The sequence below is a fragment of the Drosophila virilis genome, chromosome 4, assembly GCF_030788295.1.
Source record: "Drosophila virilis strain 15010-1051.87 chromosome 4, Dvir_AGI_RSII-ME, whole genome shotgun sequence".
In the NCBI taxonomy this organism is placed as follows: domain Eukaryota; kingdom Metazoa; phylum Arthropoda; class Insecta; order Diptera; family Drosophilidae; genus Drosophila; species Drosophila virilis.
Window position 1 is genome coordinate 1,238,010 of NC_091546.1, and position 9,287 is coordinate 1,247,296.

Here is a 9,287-nt window from a genome sequence, read left to right on the forward strand (position 1 = left end):
AAAATCATTTTGCGTATCCAATTATTGAATTTTCTCATTTGGTGTAAGAGGTGCAAATATAAGATCTTTGTTTTTGTTGAGTGGAAATTAGGAAAATTGAGCACACTTAAAGCTTAAGAAAGAAAGCAAAATCTTCATAGCTCCACTAAAGCTAAGGTGCGAGGCGCCTAAGGAGAAAAGAAAAAGCTTTTGGATTTGAAGCTTTAACCACGTCAACGAACTAAACCTTTGAAAGCATATTAAAGCAAGTTAAGCCTTGGCTATTGTTGGCATAATTAATGTCTTCTCTCATTAAGCAATGCTCATAGGAAGATTATTTAACTAGCATTGATGCTAGCTTCTCTCTTTGTCTCTACCTGTTCCACCTGCTCTATTCTATTAGTACGTACAGCACAATTCCATTAAATGCATAAATCCGAAATGCCCAAATGTTAAAAATGGCCGCCTGCCTGCTGAACAGACAGTTCGTTGGGCTCACAGTCAAATCTCAGCATGAAATTCATTTCGGATTAAATTAAGGATTAAGGTAACTTTTTCAAAGGCAACGCTCGAGCAACGTAGCCGAGCAACGGCTTCGGGTTCACCAGAACTGTGCTAGCACTTTTTATTTTATTTTATTTAATATTATTTTTTATTCCATTTCGGCAGTCCGAGCGGAAGCGCTCTTAAGTATTTAAGTAAATTTAAAAACTTGTTAAGCTCCCATAATGAAGCGATTTTGTGCATTGCCAAGAATTCTGCTCAGCTTTTTATTGGCTTTCGTCGACAGCTAATAATGCTGAACATTAGATGCGAGCTCATTTGATTTTCGGCACTTGCCTCGGCGTTTTTATTAATTAGCCGGGCATTGGGCGCATTGAGCGCCCCATTAAATGTTGGCCTCAATGAGCTGTTGGCCACCAGGCCCCTCGTAACCTGTCCTAATGATGCTCGACAAGAATGCGCCGGCTCAATGATAATGAGCCCATGAAGCATGTGCAGCTGTAGCTTTGGCTCGTTATGTCAGCCAAATGCGGCTCATTTCATTTCAACAACTCCATTAAAGCAACACAAAGGATGTGCGCCAGGTCTACCTGCCATCTCCCACCTGTGCTCTGGCCTCTGGCCTGTAAACCAACAGCTGGTGTGGTTTGTGGGCCGACAGAAATTAAAAAGCCCCAACAGAAGAATTCAATTACACATTTTTGACCTTTTTCTTTGTTTGTGACACATTTGCTGTTTCTGTGTTTTTGATTTAAATGTTCTCATTCCTTGCTTAATAGACAAATATGTTTTATGCTGTTCACTCTTTAAGGCCCCCAAAAGCTGAAGTTCGCAGTTTTGAAACAATGAAACAGCAAAAAACATTTTTGCATGCCCTACCGAAACGGATACCATTCTTTTGACACACAATTGCGACTCTAGAAAGTTGATGTTTATATTCTTAAATGGGCATTAACTTTATTTTATTAAATGGAAATTAGACTCCGTTTAAGGGACTTTAATAAGACTTTGCGAAGGTGTGTATTCGACCCTTATAATTCGTGCTTTTCAAGTTTCGTGCCGATGTATCGAATAGCGTATTGGAATTAGGCTATCAGCAAATTGGCCTCTACACACGTCTCCTCATACGTCTGCTAAGCCGTGAGCCACAATTCCAGGAGGGCATTGCATCTTCAGCATGCCGAAGATAGTTTCTCATACTTGTTTTACTTTATTTTATTTTTGCTGCTGCCAGCAAAGTTTTTAAGCGCAACGTGGCGTATGAGTAATGCCATTTGCAAGTTGAAACTGAAGAGTTGCATGCGACTAACTATTGCAATTATATGCCGGCAACTCAGGCGCCCTGGCCCGCTGCCGGCTAAATGAACTGAGTTCTAATGAGTTGTAAACTATCCCAAAAAGGCAACACAGCGAATACACATATATGTATATCTATCTACAAGACTATGCATGTAGGCGTGCATATGTCGAATGCTTTTCGGATGCTCATAAATCTTCATTCGCGGCATCATCATCATCTTGGGCTTGGGTTATGGTCCTTCATCTTTGGTTGGCTTATACATTTGTTTCTGGTGCTCGCCTTTGTGTCGCTTTATGCGTCATTTATCATGCGAATCTCTTTACTTGTCACTTTTCCCTGTCTCTACTCCTACTGCTACCGCTGCTGCAGCCATGATTTTTCACTTTTCAATGCGAACGCGTGACAAACTGACTGGCAGTGAATGCATCAATGCCTGACGTCTTGACAAAAGCCAGCCAGCCACAAACTGCGACCGCATTAGTCACATTAAAGCCCGATATCTATAGCTCAACTCCCTTACCCTATCCCAGTTCCCACCTTCTCACTATATCTATGCTAATATATAAGCAAGTGCTATAAATCTTTACCTGTTTCGATTGTCGCCTGGAAAGTGCTAAAGCTTTCAATTTCCGGCGGAAATGCTGGCGCTTTAAAATTTAATTGACTGTTGCTTAAAAATAACCGGGAAATGCAATGCTTTGCAAACAAAACGGAAAGTAAACAAAATAAACGCAACAATTGCCAACAACAATAGACCGAAATCCGGGTCGCTGGGGATACTTGGGGCCAATTCGCATATAATTCAATTTGCGTTGATTTCATAATGAGCCGCAGTCGCATGCATATTTTATAAGGATAATTGGCACTCCCTCTCCCTCTCTCTCCCCCCCCATTGTCGTGCATATCGACCCGTTCTCTGTTGTATTTTGATAGAATTATAGCGCGTAAAATTTCTAAAATACGCATTTAATGACTTTTGTTATGCTGGCTTCAGTTATACATTCCCGAGCTATACATCCACAACTGTATGCCGATAATTAGCCAGACATCAGTTAGGCACATTTGAAGGGTATTTAGCCTCTGCGGGGCTCGTGTCCTAAAGCAAACGAGTAATTTGAATACCCATACAGAGGGTATTTTAATTTGGTTTTGCAAGGCTTAATGCATACAAAGAGACATCTGCTATTCCAAGAGGTATATATATTCTTGATCAGTATCAACAGTCGAACTCGTCTCTCAGTTTCAAGGCTATCTTTATGAAACTTTGATTTCATCTTTTTGTTGCGAACAGTATATATGCCGGAACAGGACCACTATATCATATATCGGTCGAAAATTAAGTTGTTGTATGGAAAACTTTTTTGCAATTCAAGATATTGGGATTATGCTCCTTTCATTTTTGCAAAAATCGTATTTACATCGGACTACTATATCATATAGACGCCATAGGAACGATCGATAGGTTTAATAACTAATATTGTCAAACATTTGAAAGGAATATTTATCACTTTTGCAGCATCTTACCTAATGATGCGCATATTCCCAGTCCCATTCGGAGCTTTGGGCTAAAATAACACGCCATAAAATGCAATTAAAATCCTTTCATTAATAACAAAACTATTTGAAATGATTTTAAACAAATAGAGCGAACTTATTTCTATGAATAACTTTGTGTAAACATTTTTGTTGAATGGCGTTCATTTTGTTTGAATGTTTCAATAGTTGTTGCAATTTGTTGTTGTAGGCCAACATTTGATTACCGACAATAAATCAAACAGCGAGCAATTTGTTTGCCAGCTTGAATTTTAATTTAAATGCCGGCAAATTTTAATGAGCTGCAACAGCACTTTTCCATAACATGCCACGCCCTGGCGCCCCCAATTCTTGCTGAATTGGCATTTCCAGTAAATGATTATGGGGCACACACACACACACACACACACACACACACATGTCAAATGTTTTATTTAAGTGAATATTAAATGCCTACAAATAGGCCCGCCTCGGTTTGGTTCTTGATGCTTTGCATAAACATATTTTTCATTTTGGGCTTTAACAAATTTATTTGCCAACGTGCGTAACAGATGCAGCCCGACCACGCCCACACCCAACGGGCCCATAGCTTTATTTATGCAGGGAAACAAACAGGACACATCAAACGTGCCCGGCTATAGCTAAGGCTCTGGCTCCGGCTCCGGCTCCGGGTTCGAAGTCGGGTCGGAGACTCGTCTAAAGTAGTAGAAGAAAAAACCAAATAATAGTGTGCTGCAGCGCATCTGGCTCGACTACCAAATACCCTGTAAGCTGTGGCTATTGTAGCTTCCAAATTTAGCAACCTCTTTGGTTTATTGTAAAAATATATAAAATATTCGCCTGTCCGGTCGTTGAGCCCCATAAATTAATCAAGTTATAGACAAACGTGCTAGCTATTGCTTTTAAAAAAAATATAAACAAAAATAGGCTCTTCAGAGTTCGTTGAACCCCATAAATTTAGCATCAACTATGCCAACTTCGTAACTCTTTTAATATATAAAAAAAAAAAAAAACTTTATTTTTCAGTGAATGCATTTATCATTTTTGGTAGTCACAAATTTGTTTATTTACTGATTATTATCTACTTGCATTTTTGAATAAAATATAATTTCGGTCGACTTTTAGCCAAATTTCTCGCATACAGCTGCGATCGTTGAGGCATCTTTTGGCCATAATCATATGACATATGCCTTGGTCAGACTTTTAGCAGACCCTGCCACAGACTCTGCCTCAGCACAATTTCATTATATATGCCCTTTTTTGCTTATGGGCTACGGGGTGTAGGCACATGTGTGTGCCCAAGTGTAGCAGAGGCGTGTTTGTGTGTGCTTATGTGTGTGTAGAGTGTGTGCTGCTGACGTGTCTATCCTTTTTAGCCAACTTGCTCTTTTCTGGTCAAACGTGTAAATTTATAATTAAACGCCAACACTTTTTTCAAACTCGACAGCTTTTCCTGCCAGTCTCTACCTCTCCTCCCCTTCCTCTCTTGATGTTGTGCTGCGGCATTTGTTCTGCATTTATGCGAAAATCTTCGTGTAAGCACTTAATTAGTGGCAAAAGTTAAACAGCCCCAAAACAAAGAGTCCTGCAAAGAACAACAAAAACAAAAATAACAACTGGTTTTGTGTTGGAGACCATTCGGGTCGGGCATTAATTTATTTCATTTGACGCAGATTAGATTAAATGGCAACAAGGCTCGCCTCTGCATTTGCAGCAGGCCAAACAAAACTTTTTTCTCTGCAAACATTTTCAAGTTGTCTCCATTTCGGCCATGTTGTGGTTTACTGAATTACGACTCTCGACTGGCCGTGTCAGTATGTGAGTGTGTCAGTGTGTGCGTGTGTGTGACATTATGGTGTCAAAAGCTTGATGAGGCCAACTTCACATGTGGCTTTTGGGGCCGGCAATTTGCATTGGTAATTATTGGGGGCTATCATATTAATAAGTTTAAATCTAAATGCCACATGATATGCAAATTTTCATAGCATACTTTTTGGCTAATGGCTCGTTATGGCAGTTAGGCATGCCGCACACACACACACAAACACACACACACGCACGCACGCACACCCAAACTGTTGTTAACTTAATACTGAGAAGCTAAACAATACGTGATTTGTATCTGCGACATTTGCACGCATGCAACAACAACTTTGATTAACAACACGCTTCGTTGGGCCCCAAAGAAACAGGCAAACAACAAGAATGGTAATGGGAGCTCTGGCAAAACATTTCAAGATTTATTTTTATAAAACAGTGAGTTTAACCGCATTGTGCCACGCCCACAACTTGCAGCCCCCAACTTGCGGCCCGCTTATGGCATTTAATTAACTTTTGCGCAAAAAATTGTGCACAACTTTAAAACGATAAAATAAAACTTTTTATGAGCTGCCTCTTTTTGCATTGCATTTTGTTTTGTGTGGCCAAATTACAATATGAAATTTAGTTTTCCCCTCTCAAAAATGAGCATGAATAACTGTACTTGGTGGCAAAGCGCGACTAATAAATACCCTGCATCGGGTTGAATAAAATCGTCTTTCTGCGCGAGCAGCCTTGACGTGGAACGCCGACTCAATTCACAGTTTTGCTATCAAAATATTATTTTTATTCGTGTGCATTTCGCCTGCTCTATAGCACGCCTTGCCTTGAGTGTACCTGCCCTTCCGACTAATTGTTTTCTTATAGGGTATAACAATTAAACTTCTCATGCTTACGGCCCGCATATAAAACAATGCGACCACGCCCACAAACGCCCATTTCGCCGATATTTAAATTGCATAACTGTTTTGGCCCGGCCAGCGTCAACGGTGGCGACGACGCCGACATCTCAGACTTTCAACCAGGTGCCCCGGACACAAGTCCAGTTGCATTTTTACACTAGTTCACAGAGGTTAAAATGGGTATATTTGCGCTCGACTAAGGTAAAGTCTTGCCAAGTCGGGACAATCTGTATCTTTCACATGTTGAGAGCTAATAAGAAAAGGTTGCTTTGAAGACAACTCCAACTCTTAAGATCGCAAATTTTACCAAGTCGGAACACCCACTATCTTCCACATGATTTTAAGGCTACCGATGACTTCTTCTTATTGAATAGCTCTTACTAACTTTGGCAAGTAGCCAAATCGAATATGTTTAATTGAGAGCATTGAGCAGTCGGTTGTACCCGACTGCAACATGCTTGTCTCCTCTCCGTATCCCTCTCTCCGACTTTCTGCTCGCAGTCTGTCTGTCTCGGTCGCAGTCGCTGGCCCGCGGAGATTTTGCAATGGCTGCGTCAAGTTGGCGGCATAAATAAACAACAACAACAGCAGCAACAATAAAAGTAGCAGCAGCAACAACAAAAACAAAGAGCTTAATAATAGCAACAGCGGCAGACAACGGCAGACAACGATGACAAGAACGGCAGCCATTTTGCGTTGGCAAATGGAAATAAACTGCTGCACGGGCAACTTTTGCTCGGCTGTGTTAATGGGTCAATTTATCTGGCTGACGTTTTACAAAATATGGCAACCGACAGTCGGTGAGTCGGACGTACACAAAAATTAAGCTTGAATTGAGGCGCGCTCTCGACATGCGAAAACTTCGCGCGCACGAAACTATTTTCCCAATTTTAATTGCCGTTCCGCACGAAAAATGTGACGCAATGTTGACGACGGACTGGTCTGGTCTGGTCACACTGGCAACGCTCTAATTAGCTGTCAACTATATTTGGCTCCCCGTTTTCGGAATCTTTTAAATAGTTTGTGCCAGATAATCGCCAACTCACAACTTGAATAGCTTTGCATACCTACGGGCGCCGCCCTGCAAGCTCAAGCTAGCAAATATTAATGAGAAATTTTTTGGTAAGCAACAAGGTAAGCACAAAAGACCCTTGGCAGATGATTTAGCAAGTCTTTGACGGGTTGCCAAGTACTCGTTGCAACGGTGAGCTGTGGGGGTAGTAAAGAGTCTGCTTAGGAAGGATTTGCAGTTAACGTGTTCCCCATTTAGCTGGAAGTCGCTATACAAAATTTTAAACATGTTCATACTCTATCTACAAATAAATATAGAAGGTAGAGGTAGATAGATTGGGTTAGATAGAAAGCTTATAGTTTATTTTTATAAGAACCAAGGACTGCCAACTATAAGTTTAATTTCTGTCCGTCCGTCTGTCTGTCCGCATGCATGAAAGCGAGGATCTCAGAACCTCTTATGGGTTCTGAGCTCTTAAGCTAGAGACTTGAAATTTGGTATGTGCCTGTGCAGTGCGATAGTTGATAGCTTACCCTGCTTGCAAGTAATCGATACAAATCGATATCGAAATCGTGTTTTTTTTAGCAAATCTCATAAGTTATAAGAGCTTAAGTCAGCAAAATTGACTGATAGCTTTTGGAATAGTACATATTTATCTATCAAGTATCTTTTATTTTATAGCTATCACCAACACGGGAACTCCCGACTAGAGCCTTTTACTTGTTCTGTACTGTTGCTTTATTAAAATTCTGCAGCCCTATAATTGGTAATCGAAAAATTGTTGAAATGAAATTTAAAATGTTTATTGCGCTTCTGTGAGCAACAACGCGCTGCATTAATCGCAACTGAAAAATGCAATAAAAATAAATAGGCGACTGGCTAAGAATAAAAACATTTATCAATCGGTTAAATTGCGCGCCTGTAAAATATTTGCCCACAATTAAGTGAAACAGTGACGCGTGTGCATATAATTTATGATTTCATTTAAACAACTCAACTGCGAGTAATTATGCCACCGCACACAATCGTACACACACACACACACGCACACACACACGCACGCACACGCAAATATCGCTCATACGCGCCGCAAGCCCAAGTCCGGAAATTAGACAGCGTTGCGCTTTGTGGCCCACCAGAGAGAGGGGAGTTGACCGCAGCTGTTGGCTCTCGGACTCCGGCCGAGCGACCACTTTGCGCCTTGCGGCCCTTCGGGCCCAAACATATTACGTATACGCGATGTGCAACCCACTCAGCCCGCTCGTTTGCTCGTCTGCTCCGACTGGACCTTGCGAATTAATGACTAGTCGTTGGGTTTATGTGAAGCGCTTAATTTAAAACGCTTTCGCTTACTTTCGCTTTAATTTCCATGTTTGAACTCGGCTGAAATGAAATGAAATTAGGCAACGGCAATATTAACAATTTATTGATTTAATGCTTGAGCAAAAACTAAATGTGCGTTAATCCCTGCTGTGCGTAAAGCTGTAAAGCTGCAATAATTACAAATTGCACGCCCGTTTATTAATGGACACAGGCAGCAAAATTTAATTAAACTAGCACGTGAACAACTTTTTTGCGCTGAACCAAAAACTATATGGAAAAGTTGCTGGCAATTAGTTTGGCCGAAAACAAAACTTTGAATTGGCGCGGCGACCCGTAGGCTCCGTTGGAGCAGCACCTCCGCATTGCCCAGATTTTGCTGGCCTAGTCTTACCTAACATTTTTATACATGACCGACTTCAGAGCTGGTTTTCATTTTGCTGGCTGATGCAGCACTATTGGCATCAAATTGCATTCCCAGCTAGTTGCTTCGCTGGCTTTGGCTGTCTTTGACAGCTGTTCGTTCTGATGATGCATCAGAATCTGCTCACAAAAGAATTGCAATTGTAACGCAGCAATTGTGCGGAAAAAGCCAACCCATTTGCCAGTTAGAGAGATGCCAACAAAGTCCTTCTACTCACCTGCTCGCAAGATTGATAGGAGAATCCGTTCCTTTTCCTATTTCCGACTACAACTAACCGCATTCTGATACGCAACGAAAAACTATGTTTAATCCTAAATAAAATACTCAGTTATTACTCGGAAGTATAACTAAAGCTTTATTTTCAAACTGATTGACTGACTGATTCAAAATCAACGCACAACCCAAAAGGTTTATGAAGTAATTCACCCTTTTTTATGCACTTCTTTAAACTGTACACTTTTTCGAGTAAAAACAACTGTGTTTTGGTTTGTTTTA